This window comes from Rousettus aegyptiacus, unplaced genomic scaffold (genome assembly GCF_014176215.1).
Source record: "Rousettus aegyptiacus isolate mRouAeg1 unplaced genomic scaffold, mRouAeg1.p scaffold_m13_p_11, whole genome shotgun sequence".
Lineage (NCBI taxonomy): Eukaryota > Metazoa > Chordata > Mammalia > Chiroptera > Pteropodidae > Rousettus > Rousettus aegyptiacus.
Genome location: NW_023416286.1, coordinates 82,467,540 through 82,487,345, shown reverse-complemented (window position 1 = coordinate 82,487,345; position 19,806 = coordinate 82,467,540). Strand labels below are relative to the sequence as shown.

The window sequence follows — 19,806 nt, the reverse complement described above, 5'->3', positions numbered from 1 at the left end:
CATCTGGAATGTTTTTCTAAAACCTATAATTAAGCAGATAAGAATCACAAATTAACATATTACTTAAGGTCCTAGAAAACTGTGAATCAAAGTATTTAATCAAATTAATCTCTTTTATGCCTCATCATATGCAGGATGCTTCACTAGTCTTGAATATATGTTCCCTATTCTATTACTTGATATCTTGTCATAATGTATGTACGCTTTTACACTAATCACCCAAACAAAATCTTCCATCTTTATTCTGGACTCATGCCACTTATTTTCCAAGATAGAATAGTATAGCATAAATTAAAACAAACAAACAAACAAACAAATAAATAAAAATTAATATGACATGCCATTATGGAATTACAAAGTAAAAGATAAATGGAATGCCACCATATTCCATTTGGAATGGCCAAAATCCAAAACACTGACAATACCAAATGCTGACAATAATGTGTAGCAACAGAAACTCTCATTCATTGCTAATGTAAGTGCAAGATGGTATACTCACTTGACAAAATATTTTGGCATTTTCTAAAAAATGGAATATATTCTAATGTTAGGACTCAGTGATCCCATTCCTTGGCATTTACTAAAATGTTTGAAACTTATATCTGATAGCAGCTTTATTCATAGTTGCCAGAACCTGGAAGAAATCAAGATTCTTTCAGTAGGTAAATAGATAAATAAACCGTGTTACATCCTGACAGTGGAATATTATTTAGAGATAAAGAAAACTGAGTGATCAGACAATAAAAAGATGTAAAGGACGTTATACGTATTTCGCTAAATGAAAGAAGCCAATCTGAAAAGGCTGTGTGAAAGATGTGATTACAACTATATGTCATTCTGAAAAAGACAAAAATATAGATACAATAAAAAAAGCAGTGATTTTTCAGAGGTGTGGGGAATAAATAGGCAAAATATAAAGTATTTTTAGGATAGTGAAAGTCTTCTGTTTGGTACTGTACTCATGGATGTACGTCATATATTTTTCAAACTGGTAGAATGCACAACACAAAAAAGAGTACCCTATTACAAGCTATGGAATTTAGTTAATAATAATTTGTTAATATTGGATCACTAATTGTACCAAATGTACTGCAATAAAGGGAAATGTCATTAATGGGTAGACTGTGTTGGGGCTAACGGGTGTATTAGAACTCTCTGTACTTTCTACCCAATTTTGGTACACCTAAATTTTTGGGTAAACCTTCACAAAATTAAGTCTATTAATTAAAAAACTAATTTTAAAATTAAAAAATTATGATGAAATATAAATCACATCAATAAAGAAGCCTTTATAAAACTATCACCAGGCTATAAATTCTTATATTCGATATCTCATTTAATCCTGACAACATTCCACATTATTTAGATACTATTATTGACACAAATATTCAGATGAAAAACTGAGTTTTAGAAAAGTAAAATAATTTATCAGCTGTCACACTGATGATATATAGCAGAGACAGAATTCCAGTACAATTCAACCTGTTTTAGAGAATATGTGCCAAATGGTGCACCATATAGAAACATTCTTCGAAGTCACCTCTATCTGGAAGGAATAGTGCTATTACCTGCATAATAATATTACATAAAGCTAATATAAAATTCAGTTTAAGGCCATGTAAACTTCTTGAATCTTATCAGGGAGTGTGATAGATTTCTTATGGCATAAGCTATGTCATAGAATAGTGTGACTCTTGAAAAGCATTGCCTCGTGAATTCAGTGTCCAGTGAGTAAAGTCCAAAACAAGAAATTTATAGATGACAATGTCTCATAACATCTATACAAATATTAAGCTAAAAATTGGATTGATCTATTAAGACCTTTTTTTCCCCCGGGGACCTTTATAATTTTTAATCAATCACAAAAAAACAAAACTTAATATATTAAATTAGCTTGAAAATAAATTTTATGATTTCTTTTTAAACTAATGTATGTATTTACTAAGATTTTGTATGATCCTTTTCTATGTGTTTTATTTTTATATTTCTTATTTTTAAATTTGATTTATTTTCAACTTACATTAAAATTTTAATCAAATACAGAAATTATCATTTTTCATTGACTTAATGTTAGTGTACTTGGCTTAACATATAGAACCTGCGTCCATAATCCCACTTTTATCTAGATCTCAGTCTTTGGACCCATCCCGATTTTATGCCTTTATCTGTCCACCCAGGAATAAAGAAAATGCAAAACATAATTCATTATCAGGACTACAAAGGAAAACAAAATTTATTTTTATAGGTGACAATATCCTGTAAAAGCTTTTAGTGTTGGGTAAAAATTCTGCTGCTGAAAATCCTAGCAAGCACAGTAAGAAAGAAAACTGTTTTTGTTTGTTTGTTTGTTTGTTTGCAAAGAGAGTACTCTAAATAAAGAAAAATAAAAGTACTTATTAACTATATAACCTTGGGAAAATTAAGTAATTAACTTATGCCTCAGTTTCTTTATAAGATAAATGACAACGATAGAACTAACTTCTTCATAGGCATATCATGAAGATTGCATAAATGTGACGGTATTTGTAAAGCATTAGGACAGTGGTAGACACAAAGCAAGCACTGTTTAAGTGTGTTTGTGTTTAATAAAATAAATGCAGATTTAAATCATTAGCGTTCAAATTGCTATAGGCTACTGATTTTCTGTATATATTTTTTTAAATCAGTTCTTGAGAAAGAGTTATTATTTCTAACTACTGTGGGTTGGCTTATTTTTTAAATTCTGTCATGTTTTTCTTCATTTATTATTAATCTCTCTTTCAGATGCATATGCATTTAGAATTATTTAGAACTAATTAAAAAATTACGCTAGCCTATCTCAGACACAGCCTAACAATTATGTCTTACATTCTAATATTTTCTGACTTTAAAATAACAAAATCATTTTTTTATTCTCAAGTGTTTCATGGTATTTTATCACTATATCATTCTTTAGCTTTAAGTCTAACAGAGTTTTATATTTCCGTTACATCCCATAGAGGAGAAGTATAATTGGCCCTTGATATTTTTTGTTTAGAATGGCATTCCTGCATTTTGCTTGAAGTATTTAAATCATTTGTATTTAAACTAATTTTCAATATAGTTAAATTTTATACTGCTATTTTTGTTAAATTTCCTCTTTATACCATCTGTTATTTTATTTCAATTTAATTTTTCTGTTAGCTTTTAGATTTACTTCTTTAAATTAAAATGTTCCCTTAATGTATCAAAGTCTAATTAGAGTTAATGTTTTACCACTTTATGAAAACACAAATGCCTCGGAACAGTATAGTTCCGTGAAGAAACTTCTGTTCTTGTTCACTAATTTTGTTTTGATTTAAATAGTCAGACATCATTAAAAGTTTTCTATGGCTACTGAGGCACATTACTATAAAACTAATGGATAAAAATCATAACTTTATTACTTAACTGTTTTGTAGCTTATGTGTTTAACAGGAGTCTTACTGGGTTAAAATTAAGGTGTTGGTAGGACTGCCTTATTTTCTGGGAACTCTATGAAAGAATCCCTTTCCTTGTCTTTTTAAATGATTAGAGGCTGCTCATATACTTTGGTTCCTGGTTCCCTTTCTTAATTCTCAAAGCCAGCAACTTTGTCTTCCTTCCATAGCCACATTTTCCTCCAATTTTAAGGGACCATGTGATTAAATGGAACACATCTGGAAAATTCAGGATAATCCATCCATCTAAGGTCCTTAATTTAATTACATGAACAAAGTCTTCTTGCCTTGTAAGGTAACAATATATTTACAGACACCAGGTATTAAGATACGAACATCTTTGGGACACTATTCATTATTATTCTACCATAAAAGGCAAAAGTAAAGTATATTGTCCAGGGAAAAAAAATCTATTTAGGAAAGAAAAAAAAAAAAAACAGAGCAAATGATTATCACAAAATTCAAGTAGAAAATTAAGGAGAGGTTCACACAGAAAATGGTATCTTGAGGCTCATTTAAGGAAATGCACTATTTCTTGATTTAGGAGGTCTTTTTACTTACGCTTATTTTATAGAATGTTTTACATTTACATTTTATGTACTTTCATATTAAAAACAATAAGGAATAGATTATATGAGATTCCAAATTGAGACAGGGAATCTAATTTGAATTATATGTTGCTATCCAGGCTGAGATGGCGAAGATCTGAACTTTCTTTGACAGTATATAGAGAAAAATTGAAAGGATTAGCAAGATAAGTAGAGGAAGTATAAATAGCAAAGTTTAATAGTTGTGGACTTTGAAGTTTTATTATATTCCCACTCCTTTTCACAGATCTATGTTACATATCTCTCTGGACTTTCATGTAATTACGGATTATGTCATATTTTTAAGAATCATAAAATGGCACTGCTAAACGATGTTTGAGAGGACAAAGTGTTGAGCAAGAGTCATTATGTCTGAATTTGTTGAACTATCTTCAAAAGATCTTTCTTAACATATATCTTCCATAAGATATACCTTTCATTCAACACTAAATATGTTAAATGATGATCTTTGTTATATTTGCTGTTTATAAATATAACCTTCTTAAATATTTGACTATGATAGTCAAATGATGCAGAAATCTGTGATGCCAAGTAAAATCTGATGCAGTTTAAAATTCTCCAAAATATCCTTGACTATATTTTAAATGATATAAATCTAATTTTTAAATATAGATTTAAAAAATTTATATAATTTTAGCTAATCTTGTACATATCTTATAAAAGCAAATATTTTGTTCTCTCAATAGACACCTTCAGCATTCTCTTACTTAATTTAGCTAATCTTATGTAATTGGACAATTTTTTCTGTAGTTCAACTTTTTAAAATAAGCCCAAAAGTATTAACAACTTTTTGTACCTCTAAGATATACAGGTCTACAATACAAAGGTTAAATACTATATTTTATTAGACAATAGGTGGACAATAGTAGAAAAAAGTATTGAATGAATAGTCAAAATTTATGACCCTGATGTTAAACAGGTTTTTCTACAAGTAGGCAAATATGTGATTTAAATTTTCTTTTCCATAATTCTAAATTATAAGATCTGGTAACATATTACCATATGCAAAGTTTTGTTCTGAGATCAGGTGAGAAAAGAATATCCATTGAAATAAATCAATTGAATAGAAGGACCATACGAGAAAAATTATTTTTTAAAGAGTAGTTCATGGAATTATTTTTTTATTTTAGAAAAATACACGTGATATATATTTAATTATTTATTTAATAGTTATATATTATCAAAATTTACATAAATGTTTAATTAATAATACTCATTTATGTGATAATGTAGTTAAACCAGTTTCGGTATGAGTGGTTTGCATGTTTTTATTAACTGTATTGATTAACTATAAATATTTTGAGGGTTTTTTGTGGTTTTTAATATTCAGTAGGCTCAAGAAGATTTAGAATAGCAAAGGTATTTCATTATAATGCAGATTTCTTTCATTATTGTATCCAAAATGTCTAGAATAATTGCCTTGAAAATATTTGCTCAAGGAAAGGAAAGGAAGAAAGAAAAAAGAAAAGAGAAAAAGGTAAAGGAATAGAAAGAGAAAGAATTCTGATCCCAGCTTTGACAAATAAAATACTCTTATAAATGCAAGAGAAAGGAACGGTGGCACACATTTGATACAGTGCATCTGTTGTCCCAGAACTAATTTTAAACCAGGTGTCACAAAAATCAGGTGCCTGCAGGTTACATGAATATATGATCAATCTGGGTTTAATAAAATAACGAGAAGTGGTGCTGCCTATAGCAAATGGGAAATTGCTTGCTCTTTCTTAGGGCCAAACCCCTTCAATTTTTTGTTTGTTTTTTTTAATCAATGCCCAAATAAAATGACTCTTCAGACTAAATTTGGCCTCTAAGCAAAACATTTACAACTTTTAGAAGGAAAGAACTTTTTAAAATTTCAGCCCTGCTGTGTTTAGAAGATAATTTGTCATCAACATTTGTGAATAAGAGACAGGGAGAAAAATAATACATTCACACTGGAGGCTAGTAGTCTGTGATATCAAGTACTGAAACTGTTATCTACTTTGTGAGAGTGAGAGAGACCCATCTCCTGAATCTGATTTGAAATCGTCTAAATAGGGGAGTTGTCATCTTTCTCTCAAAAACTCTTAATAGCATCAGAGAATTAATTTTTCAGTGTCTTTTGATAAAAATAAATTCTTAATTTAAATGTAGTCAAATTTACGAGTTTTTAATTTAAGATATATTTTTATTTAAGAATGATTTTCCTAACAAGGTCATGAAGATATTCTTACCTATTACCTTTTAAAATATATATCACACTTAATTTTTAACCATCCTGGAACTGATTTTATGGGGCTTGGATAAGAGGGGAGATCAGGTTTTCCTATAAGAATATCCAATTGTTTTATTAAATGAGCTAAACTGAAGTAATAGTGATTATTTAAAAGAATAATGTGTCTATATGATTCTGCAATGGAATATTTCTTATAATCAAAAGACCGTCGTATGTGAATCTGTTTTGGAAAGTTTGTTGTTTGAATACTTGTTCAAAGTTCAAAGTGGAATTCTCATGTCTGAGAATTCTATATATGGAAATTTTTTTTTTTTATGATCCAAGTATTCAAATAGTTATAACTATTCAATATTATGTTTTCTACTGAGTTAGCATCAGTGAAGATACTCTTCTAGGAAATATTCTACTCATTTCATCTAAGTTTACTAACCATTAATCACAAATTGTAATGAACTATGCTATTCCATTAAACTTCAATCTTTTGATATGTGGTATGGCTTCTTTATAATAGCTCAGCATATAATCTGTCTTGGTGAATATTCCGGGTATAATTAATAATATATATTTTGTAGTTGTTGGGTATAGTCTTTCAATATGTCAGTTAGGCCAATGTGTCATAATGTATTCATATCTTCTAATTATTTTTTCTGAAATTTTGTCTAGTCTTTTTCAATAATTGAGAGCAATACATAATATAGCTTTAACTATGATTATGGATTTCTCTATTTTTCTCTTTAGTTCTTACAGCTTCTACTTCATTTATATTGAAGCACTGTTATTAGGTACATGCACATTTATGATTATTATTGTCATATCTTTTCTTTAATTTTTTAAATTTATTTTTATTTTTTAGGCGAGGCAATCGTTGGTTGACCTCACAGGTTGCATGTACCTTGTCAGCTTACTATCCCTTATTTTTTTATTTTTATTTTTATTTTTCATGCCTACAGCACCTGGTTTTCCTAGTTAGTCTGCCATCCAAGTACTAACCAGGCCCGACCCTGCTTAGCTTGTAAGATCAGACAGGATCAGGCTTGTTCAGGGTGGCATGGCTGTAGAATTATTATCATATCTTTCCTCAAAATTTATTAAGCGATGACTTTATGCTCAGAACTATTATATGGACTTAAGATATATCAGTGAATGAACCAGTGAAAAATAATTGCCCTGAAGATGCTAAATTAATTTTGAGTAGAAGTAACATAAAGCATAAACATTATAGATAAATAAATTCATAAGATTCCTTAGAGAAAATAACTCAGAGTATGAGATGATTCTGAATATGAAAGTCGAGAGGGTTTAGTTTTAAATATTATAGTCATGATAGGGCTTATTGACAACATAATTGAGTAAATAATTGAGAAAAGTTCAAGGAATTAGTAATATGTGTATCTGGGGAGAGAACAGTCTAGGCAAAGGGAAGATTCAGTACAAAGATCATCAAGCAGTATCATGCTGAGAACATCTGAGATAAAACGAGGAGCAAAGTATGGTTGAAAAGGGTGAGCGAATAAGAGAATAGTTGGTGATAATATCAGGAAGTCAATAGATATAAAATAAAGCAGAGTTTTGAAATTCATTGAAAGGACTTTAACTTACTTTGGGTGAAATAGGAATCAATATTTATTGCTAAGAATAGATAGGCAGCAAATTGAAGAGTTAGGAAGTTATTGCAATAATGCGAGAATAAGATATTATTAAATTGGAGTTTGATAGTGGTGGTAGAGATATGCAGAAGTGGAAATAGCCTGAATATACCTTTATGATTACACAAAACGGTTTCTTAATGGAAATTTCAACACTTAGATACATATACGTCTATAAAAAAATTCTGTTTATGCCTCATATGGTCTATCAAAACTATAAATTCTTAAATATCAGCTTGCCCATCTCTTTACCATACTTTTCATGACAATCCCCTATACTTGTTTATTTGTCCACATTATCTAATAGACTTTAAGTTCCTACTATCTTTTTGAAGGTATCAGAAACTTTTGAAAATGAATTGTTAATTAAATGTCTGATTGTATGAATAAATGTCCATATTAATAAACTCATAAAATAATACTAACATTTGATATCATGTAAAATTAAAGATTATAAAAAAATTAATTTGAAAATGACAACCTAAAATTTATCTGCATGTTTCTAATTGTATATCAGATTTTGGAAAAGGATCGACTGAGATAGGAACAGAGGAGTCATTGTACTTTTATATACTCACACGCCAGGGACATTATTAGGATACAATGGTGAGGCATTTCCCATGGAATGGTAACCGTAAAAGTAAAAAGAAATTAATGTGTTTGAATATTTCCTAATCAGAAGTAGTTACAAATAATGCAATTAAATTTTATACAAAAAAGATTGTGATTTTCCATTACAAGCATAGAATCTGTGATATGGTAATGCTTTGGAACAACAGGATCAAAATCAGGCAAATAGACTACCTACATGTGATGGTTAGAGTGAAAGCTTAACTGTTTATTTGTCAATTTTCAGCTTCACCACTTAACAGCTATGTAACTGAAGATATGATTTAAAATTGTTGTGCATCAATTTTTTTATACTTAGAGATGCTAATACCACACACCTTATAGATTCACTTTTAGAATTAAATGAGTTAAATATTTAGGAAACTGCATGACAAATGTTAAACTCAGGAAAAAATAAACATATATAATCATACAACATTGACTCAAACACCAGTGTTGAGCCACAGGGACTTAAGAAGGTTTTCTTTTTTTCCTATTCACAAATTAACTGGAGTATCACAAATAGGTTATCTGAGGGAAATCTCTTTGTTTTTGTTTGTTTGTTTGTTTGTATTTTACTATTGTAATGTGATTCTTAATATGCAAAAATTAAGTGATGGATTTGAAAACAAGTAAATAAAGAGGTAAGTTGATAGTTCATATTTATAGTATAATCTTAAAAAATTTCTTTCGAGACATGAGACATAAGTACTATCATACTTCTTGACATGTGGTAAGCTGCTCTATACACAATTTGGGTTATAATACTTTGTCAGGTTTAACTTAACCACAAAAGAATGAAGTTCTTGAAATATTAGGGCTGAAATTTTCTTTAGCTTTATTTCACCTTTTGCTCTTAAACCTTTCACATGAAATTTCTGCTCTTTTGAAGTTTAAGAGCTATATTTCGACATTTAAAAAGCAGAACTCCTGAGGGATTCTCTGGTAAAAGCCATTAGTGAATTTGCTGTTATAAAACTTGCATGATACCATAAATCTTTTATAGAGTGTCTTTGGAAAACTTGTATGTGTGTGGGGGGGTGCGTGTGTGTGCATGTGTGTGTGTGTGTATGTGTGTGTGAGAAAGAGAGAGAGAGAGAGAGAGAGAGAGATTAGATGAGAATGGTAAATTGCTTTTTGTGAGCCTTCAACATGAGCTTTCAACATTACACTTTTTGACATTTAATAAAATAGGATCAAAAAAGTTATATCCTCAGAGGCCTTGTTATGCCATCATATCAATGAACCGAATATCCATGCCATATGTTCTGACAAGCAAATACATAGATTTGATTTAAGAAAACTGATTTTATTTTTTTTTGGAAATACTAACATTTAGTTTCTATGAGTTGTAAAAGCTATGATAATTAATAATACTTCAAATCAATTCTCTATGTATCATAGATATAAAAGATTATAGTCAAGTTTATATCGACGAGGATATTTCCTCATTATTTTGATCATCTCGAGGTTCAGATAAAGTAGAAGGAAAGAGACTACACAGTTTGCAGTAATAATTGTTTCTAATGTCTGTAGTTAAATTGTGGAACTTATAGCAAAAGAGTTCTCTATGCAAGTAATGTTATGACAATTTTAAAAAGTAAAAATTAGAGTTTCTATTTTGGGACAAGTTGGTGTTTCTGCACCTCTTCTTCCACTGCACCTAAATAGTCTGGGAACAATTAAAAAATACAATTATAAAAGGATACTGAAGGTGCAAAGAAGTGTGCAGGCCATCCAAAGAACTGAAGATTTGAGGAACAACGCAGCAGTGTTCCCTGGGGTTTCTTTTTCTTTTCTTTCTCTCTCTCTCTCTCTCTCTCTCTCTCTGTGTGTGTGTGTGTGTGTCTGTGTGTGTCTCTCTCTCTGTGTGTGTGTGTGTGTTTTGAACTGGGTGCCAGAGAAAGACATGTAACTCAGAATTGCCAGTAGTTGCGGACAACAACAACAACGGAAACAGGGAAAGCTTGCTTTCTGGCCAAAGGACCGGGAGAAGGACAGTCCAGCAAAGATAGAGGGAGGAGATCCATCCCCCTGCCCACCCCCATGGTGCAGTCTTATCTTCTGAAGCAGCAATGACAGGGTGGGGTGTTGGTCGTGGCTAACTATCCCCTGTCCTACACTCTACAGCAGCTTGCATTGTACATTTTTGTTATTCCGTAATTTTCATATAAGTACACATGTGGGATTAGCTCAAATGGAGCCAAAAAATGGATAATTGTAGATAGCTGTGGATAACTGAATATTTACCAATTCAATATCGTCATATCTGAGAAGTTTATAACTTGATATGGATTTTAAAGTACCCAGCATTTTTTGCATTATCTGTGTTAGCATTTTCTGCATTATCCATGTTGTCATTTTGCTTTTATGTTTACTCTCACTATAAACTTTCTCTCTATATATTGATTCCTATTTTCAAGATAGTTGTTTAACACACAAAACTACTGACCACTAATGTAACATACCAACCTATATTTACTATGGAATGATATACTGCAAGGCTTTTTTTTTTCTTAGAACGTTTAGTTTTAAAATAAGTACCTGTTTCTTAATGGTTTGCTTTAATCCCTAAAGAAAAAAACAACTTAATAAAAACAAAATAAGTGTGCTTGCCTAATTAAAAAGATAACACATGTGCCTCCTTAAAAAATAAAAAAAGTTATTGGTTATTTACGAAATAAGAAATTCTCAAATTTTCTTCCTGACATAGTGACATATCTAGCTACATAAAATGAAAACTAGATAGAACTAATTATATTTAAATACAAAATACTAAATAACTTTTTGTAGAAATATAAAACATTTATAGCATATTAATATATTTATTAAATAAAATATTTCTTTTTATCATGTTTTTAAATATCTCTATGCAAAGCCTTAAATACTGATTTACATCACAAATCTTTTCAAAAATAATACTTTTTATGTTTGTATTTTTTTCTTATTAATGGCACGTAGAGCCAGTTACAAAGAAACACCTTTGCTTCATGAGAAATGGGTTCTAAAGCAGAAAATCACATTTTTTAAAGCATTTTATTTTATTATTAGTTTTAAGTATATAGTACATTGGTAGAACATTTATATAGTTTTTGAAATTATCCCCTGATTACTCTATATTCCCTCTCACTCTCTACCTAGCCAAAACATTACTGCTGACTGCATTCCCTGTGCTATGTTCCCCATCCCCATGACCCTCTATCAACTACTAACTTGTAATTCTTTAACCTTTTAATCCTTTCTCTGAGCCTAACCCCCAGCCCCTCTGGACATCACTAAATTGTCCTCTATATCGTGTGACTCTTTTTTCGATTACTTTATTCTTTTTTGTCCCTTAGATTTCACATATAAGTGAAATCATACAGTATTTATCTTTCTCTGTCTGACTTATTTCACTCAGCATAGTAACTTCTAGATCCATTCATGTCATTGAAAATGATAGGATTTCATTTGTTTTATGGCTGAGTAATATTCCATTGTTTATATGAACCATAACTTCTTTATCCAATCTTCTGTTGATGGGCACTTAGATTGCTTCCATGTCTTAGCTATTGTAAATATCACTTCCATGATCATAGAGATGTATAGATCTTTACAAATTATTGTTTTGGTTTATTTTGGATAAATGCCCAGAAATACAATTGCTAGGTCAAAAAGCAGATCTATTTTAAATTTTTTGAGGAACCTCTGAACTGTTTTCTATAGTGGCTGTACAAATTTGCAAACCTGCCAATAGTATATGAGGGTTCCCTTTTCTCCACATCCTCTCCAACAGTTGTTTTTTGATTAACTGATGATAGCCATTCTGTCATGTGTTAGATGACATTTCATTGTGGTTTTTATTTGCATTTCTCTAATGATCAGTGACTTTGAGCATCTTTTCATATGTCTATTGGCCATCTGTATTTCTTCCTTAGAGAAATATCTATTCAGATCTTCTGCCCATTTTTTAATTGGATTGTTTGTTTTTTCGTTGTTTTGTACGAGTTCTTTATATATTTTGGATATTAACCTCTTATCAGATGTTTCATAAACGAATATTTTCTTCCATTCAGTAGGTTATCTTTTTGTTTTGCTGATGGTTTCCTTTGCCATTTGAAGTAGTCCCATTTGTTTATTTTCTCTTTTGTTTCCCTTGCTCAAGGAGATATATCAGAAAACAAATTACTGTTAGCAATATCAGAGAGTTTATTGCCTATGTTTTCTTCTAGAAGTTTTATGTTTTCAGGTCTTACATTTAAGTCTTTAATCCATTTTGACTCTGTTTTATATGGTATAAGAAGGTGGTCCAGTTTCATTTTCTTGAATGTATCTACAAATTTCATTTTTATTTGCAGTATCTTATGGTATCAGCTCCAAACTACTATGTCTGATTATCATTGTTATATTTGTCATCCATTTTTGTCATTTTAAATCTTGTTTTTTCATCTAAATTATCTGTAATACCTTAAATATACTTGTAAAATACGTTCTTGATTGCGTAATTTTCCTAATCTCTTTTCATCTAACTCTATACATATTATGATATATAGTTACATAATAGAATCCTGCATATATGTATTAGTTGAAAGTTTTTCAACATGTTTATGGTCTATTAGAGAACTTAATGTTTGTACATTTCTACTGTGTTTGGCTTTTACTAATGCACAAGATTTCTGTAGAAATTTGTATTTTTATATGCAGTTATGTAAGTGACAGGAATTTGGGGAGAATTGTGTTTATCTTAAAAATGTAAAATCACAGCACTCAGGAGTTTGAGTATAACTAATAGTAAGTAAAACGATTTGCTTACTATGAAGAGAATACAATAAAAATTACATTGGTAAAATTTAATGTCACGCATCGCTATTAGAAGGCAAGTAACTCGCTTATATCAACATTTAAAAAAAACTCATTGGATTGTGCCCTAAGATTATAACAAAAGTTTTTATATAATATATACTTCTGCTGATTGTAAATTCATAAAAGCAAGAAAAAATAAGAATACTTTACTGAAGAAACAATGATCAATATACAGTTCCTCCAAATAAATAATGACTATCAAAAAAATATAGTCAGGAAAAATAATATCCATCATGTACAATATATATTTGCTTTTCATATTATAAAGTATTTTAAATGTTTTTACATCCATCTCTAATTTCCCACATAATATCTCTTACAAATTTCATTCTCTTTAAAATGTTTTAAATTAAATATATTATTGGTTATTTACTTCTATTTGAAGATGTTTTAAGTTGTGGTTTAATGAGATTTATTATCTAGAATAATATTACAAAATATTTGAAATTTCAAGGTATTTTGACATATTATTTTTAATAAGAAGTTTAATTCTCTCCAATACTTTATAAAATAAATGTTGAAAATGCATAAAAGTTTAAACTCTCAGATGGTTATAGGTTGTTAGGAAATCGGTTCTTTTTCTCTCCCATTCCTTCAGTTTCACACAGAAAATGAAAAGTCCTTATCATTGCCTAAAGTCCTGATGATCAAATCCTGTTTGATCTGTATAGAAGTTACTTCTCTGATTTATCTCTCACTGCTCTCTTCCTCACTCTACCTAAGCTACAGCAATTTCCTCACTGTTCCTCCAACATGTCGTGTACTCATACGTCTTAGAGCCTCAGACTGTCTGTACTTTCTTTATAAATCATTCCTTTCTTGATATATTCACAACTAAATTGCTCACTACTTTTGTGCCTTTGCTCTAGTATCACTTCCTCATTGGGCTCACTTGCATGCCTCACCCCCAGCAGACACACACATAATCCCGATTCCCTTTAGCTTGCTCTTCTTTTTTCATACCACATTTCTCCTTGGGTCATATGATAAATATTTTTGCTAAATTAGTTTTCTAATTTTTTATTACCTTTCCAAAGGGTAATAAAACAACAACGAAAGTTTCATATGGTCCACAATCTTTGTTTTGTTCTGTGATGGATTCCAAGTTAGATAATAGGCTTTCAATAAAACAAATACAGGCAATTTTCCATTCTGAATACATAAATACTTCTGTTAAATAACTACATTAAGAGATCAATCAAAATTGTAAAACAGCATACATATATATATATGCTAGTCTCATATTCTTCCCCCTAGTACATGATAATTTATGTATTTATACTGGGTAATTCAATATACTTTAATATTTTAGCAAGGCATACTCTGCTAAATGCAATTATTTCACTCATTGTGCAATATTTAAAACTTTAAAGATTTCATTGATTTAATTATGTCTGAATTTAATATCCAGACATGTTGTATACAAATTACAAGATTCTTCATAGAAGCAAAAATAATCTGAGCCAAGATTCTGCCCCAAGTACCTACTTTGTCCTTTCTAGTTCTTTTTTTTTTTTAATTTTATGTTTCACTCATGACGGACTTTTCAGATCATTCTGAAATCAGGAGTAATCTTGTTCATTGAAAATGTTTTCTTTAGATAAAGAGAGGCCTAGCATTAGTAAAGTCACACTTCCAATAGCATACACGTAGTATATCCAAGAGTTAGCACAGTAAAATTTTATCTATCTATCTATCATCTATCTATCTATCTATCTATCTATCTATCTATCTATCTATCTATCTATCTATCATCTCTCTCTCTCTCTCATCTATCAATCTGTGTCTATCGTCTATTAAATGTATTATCTTCCTATTCCATCTCTATAGACACAAATTTTATCAATTAATAAGATATACATACACACAGAACATGCACTATAGCAAACACAATAGTGAGGATAGAAAGGTATGCATATGCCCGAACGTACATAGGTGGTTAGGTAATTTTTTGATAGGTGGGTAAAGAGAAAATCAGTCCAATTCTTTTGACAAAGCTGAAATAGAATGCTCTAAGTGGGTAAAAACACTCAAATCATTTGATTCTATCAAGGTTAAAATTGAAAAATTGATTGAGTGCTTGTATTAAAATGACCTATGCTTGATTTTGCTCTCTTGGAGATAGAGCTTTTGATAAATGAAATAGTTTAAGACATCAATAGTGTTGAGAAGTAGGGCAAAGGATTCTGTGAACATTCAAACATCAGTACAAAATTGAGTTATGCCAGTAAATGTCAAGTTTGGTCAGACAGCTCTTGGTTTCAGCCCAATGCAAAGTCTTTTAGTCAGTCCTGAAGCCAAACTGCACACATTCAGGTCACACTGAATGATTGCACTGCCACCAACTGAAAACAAGCTGAGATTCATTGCAATTATACTAAGCAGGGCATTCTGCAGGTCTTCTGGACAGTGATTTCAACAGAACTTTCATAAAAGCCCTATACAAATAGAAAAATTCTATCTGTCCTGAGTAATGTTGGGAATTGCATCTTCTCATGAATTCTGTTGTCTTATTTTATCTAACAGAATTTTTTTTTCCTCAGAAAGTTGTCCCCAGATAATTTACAACAGAATAACTTGAACACTTATTTAAAATATACATTAATAGACCCTACCATGATCTCATGAATCTGAATCTCTGGAAGGGCCTGGTTAGCTGCATGTAAACAAATAATGTAGGTAATATGTACTCATTGCATTCAAAGGTCATTGAAGTGAACAATGAAAGCTCTTGAGAACAGTTATCAAGATTTTGTTTGTTTCATTTAAAACAGTTATTGAGATTATTTTTGTTTTATTATATTTTCAAAATCTCATTCCTTTATGGCAAATAGTTCAATTTTTGAGGAAATTCTTTGCTTCCTTTATTAAGAACTTTTGACTTCTATGAATAGTGTTTTTCATAAAGAAGGAAGAAAGTAGATAAGATGAGTCCTTAAAAAGTGAGCCATGTTGGATGAAATCCATTTTTTTTTTCCCCTAAAGGCAGTCTCTTGGTCACAAGAAACAGAGATCAAACAGAAAACAACAGCGTTTTGAGTTGTTTAGTGGTTTGAGGAATCAGAGATAAAACTTCAGTGAGGTCAGAGCAGCTGGAAATTAAAGGTAATATCACAGAATGAAGGGAGCTAAAAACATAGTGCTGCAAAAATCTGCATATAAATTCTCTTCAAAACGTGGCCTTTGCCTAGAATGCACATTTAAGAACTAATGAACTATATTAGGCTAAGAATTTAAGATACAGAGTAGATAACATTTCCTGAAGTCTGAAAGACCGAACAAAAATTTCAACAGTTTCATTGTGCTAGAAAGTGGGACTAGATAAATACTTTTGGTTTTCATTTAAATGGTAGATTTGCCACTACTAGGCCTGTGGTAAGGAAGTCACCTTTAGTACTAAGAAAAAACACAATAACCACTCAGGAATAAAGTCTAAAACCAATACTTGACAAGGTCAAGGTAGTCACTCATAATTTAACAGTTGGCTGGAGCAAAACTCGACACTCTTCACATAATAATATAAACTAGAGACTTAAAGACTCTACAGCATATAAATCACAATGTCAAGAGTTCTTTAAAAAGTTAGTAGACATGTGCAGACACTATAAAAGATGACCTACAATCAAGAAAAATAGCAATTAATAGAAATAAACATCCAGAACTAATTGTTGGAATTATTAGAACAAGAACTTTAGAATAATTTATCATTATTTGTAAGCATCGGCATGTAAAATGCATGTAATGGGTATAAAGATATGTATTTTTAAAATAGAGATGAAAACTGTATTAAAGAACTAATAAAACTGTAGAAGAAAGTCTTCATATCGCCACAGTTCTTGTATGTTGGTATTTGGAGAATGATGGAAAGGAAAAAATAACGATAGGTTTTTAGATTATTGAAATGGAGTAAAAGTTGAATTAGCTTCAATAGTAAAGATATTTGATATTAATATAGCAACCTCATAAAGAATAATATAACTTTTAAATTTAAAACATTTACCCTAAAAATATTGGTTCCATTATTTATTATCTCATTTTACTTTATTCATCTTATGTTATGACATAACCAGACAAAACTGTAAATGTTCCAACTTAAGATACCCATTTTATTAGGAAACCCACCTAATTTTCTGAAATAAACAATGTACTTAATTATAATTTGGCTTGAGAAATCACATATGTTTAAAATGACAGAGAAATAGTATGTGTGACTGAAGATTGTGGAAAGTAAATGAAAGTTACTCATCATGAGATGCCTCAGACAGATTCCTGACCATTATTAAATAAAAAATAAATATAAATTTATATTTTTTTAAAAAAGTATTGTTAATACTTTTTATACATTATTGCATGCACTGTGTCTAGAGTTCCCCCAATCTCTTTCACAATTTATTGAACAAAAATGAATGCCTAGCACAAACACAATGGGCCTTATTGTCCAGTTGCCTAAGAATTGACCCAAAGATCTTTTAATTATTTAGGATTATTGCATACCTAGTGTCTAGTTATGAAAGCAGATTCTTATTCATAGCATCTGAATCGAGATATGAAATGTTAATTTGTTGAAATGTTGGAGCAAAAGAAGCAGACAGGGAGAAAAACTGAGTATTATACTAGAATCAAGTAGATCAGATGGCTATCCCCAAATCTCTTCAACTATGAAGGCAATTGTTGAGTCACAAAAACTCTGGTTATATTCCCGTCAACTTTGAGAATATTGACATAATTATTAATATATGTTTATCTTTTCGATATCAGATTTTATTAAGAATATATTTTTTGTCCCTTAAATTTTGAATTTATACTAATACGCATATGAGCAAAATGTGGATACAATTTTTCTTAAAAATATTTGACACCTAAAAAAACTCATATTCTTCAATGGGTATACTTTAATCATAAATACAGAGACTGGTTTACCTGGTTTACTTTATATTGTGATGTTCTAATGTATGTTACAAAAAAATGTGAGAAATTTTGTTTAATAACTTGAATCATTCTCTATTCTAAATATGTTTATGTGAATACGTATTTTGTGTAATATATTCCATGCACAGGAATCCCATGTGGTACTTAGAATTCTTCCATTTTACATGGTTTTGGTGAGTGATTAACCAGATCATGGAGTTACCACTTCCATCTTTAAAAAGTGCTGAAATAGTTGTTTTACTACACCTGAGATATAAGAACCTAGGTTTAAGTAGATTTTAATGGATGTATCAGTATACTTGGGTGACAAAACCTAAATAGCAATGCTTAAACCGTAGAAAAAAACAATATATACACATACATACATATAGATGTATACACACTCACATACACACACACATGTGTATATATGTATAATCTAAATATAATTGTAAAATTGTAAAATTTATAACTTATTTTATGAAATATCTCACTAAAAATATATTTTATAGACAGAATCAGGGACTATATGGCCATTATAATATTCTGATTTTTTGGAATCTTTGACTGTTAAGTGACCTAAATATTGAAATACATTAGAAATAGATTTTACATTAGAAAATATCTTTTATGTCAGGAAGAGGCATCTGACATGAGCTACCACATTAGATCTAAGGAGAACCCAGGGGCTAAATATACTTTAAGGAAGCCATGTACCCATATTAAAAAACAAAACAAAACAAAACAAAAACAAAAAAACAACTAAGCAACAACCACAAAAAACATACTACAAATTTTAGCCTTCTTTTTCTAAAGGGATCTTTAGTTTTCATGTTAACTATGCAATACATAAAAATAATGTGTGAAGTTTCAGAGATTATAGGACTGCTCTGGGTGAACCAAATTCTCAGAAATTCAGTAGTCCACAATGGTCCACTGGCTCTACAGGGCAGTTTATGTGGATAAGGCACTAAATTAAATATGACTTGAATCCACATCATGATGAGTAGAATGCATTCTGATGTTGTTTTCTCAATTTCTGAGGGTTTATGTGGAAAAGACACTCTTAGAAGTTGGTAAAACACACCCACCTGCTCGCCCATCTATCTACTCACACTCTTCCTCACACAAACACACATTTGCTTCTTAACTCAATGAGAAAGTTTTATTTTTGTAGGAAGAATGATATAAAAGCTCCTGGAGCTCTAACTCTCTAGCAAAGGAGTGAAAAAAAAATCTCATTTCATTAGTAGAATTAAAAAGGTTAAATTAATGATAAATAATAAAGCTTTATATGTCTGCTGGCTTAGAAGATACACCTTTGAAAATGACAGTGCATTAAAGAGATTTAATCTAGTCATGATTCCAATGATTACACAGAGAATCTTTATTTGGAGTTAAGGGAAATCTAAGCCCTGGCATTTGTTAGTAAGTTATTGATTGAATTAGCAATTCTTTCTCTCTAATTCAAAAATTAGAGAATGTCAAAATTGTTTTTAACTGACCACCTGATAAAGTAGCAATACACTGTCATCTCTTTT

The 19,806-nt window shown here is 30.2% G+C and overlaps 1 pseudogene; it reads right to left on the bottom strand.

Annotated features, from left to right (window-relative positions):
• Positions 1-7,201: 7,201 nt before the first annotated feature.
• On the bottom strand, positions 7,202-7,320 carry LOC118609687 (annotated as a pseudogene).
• Between the last annotated feature and the right edge of the window lie 12,486 nt (positions 7,321-19,806).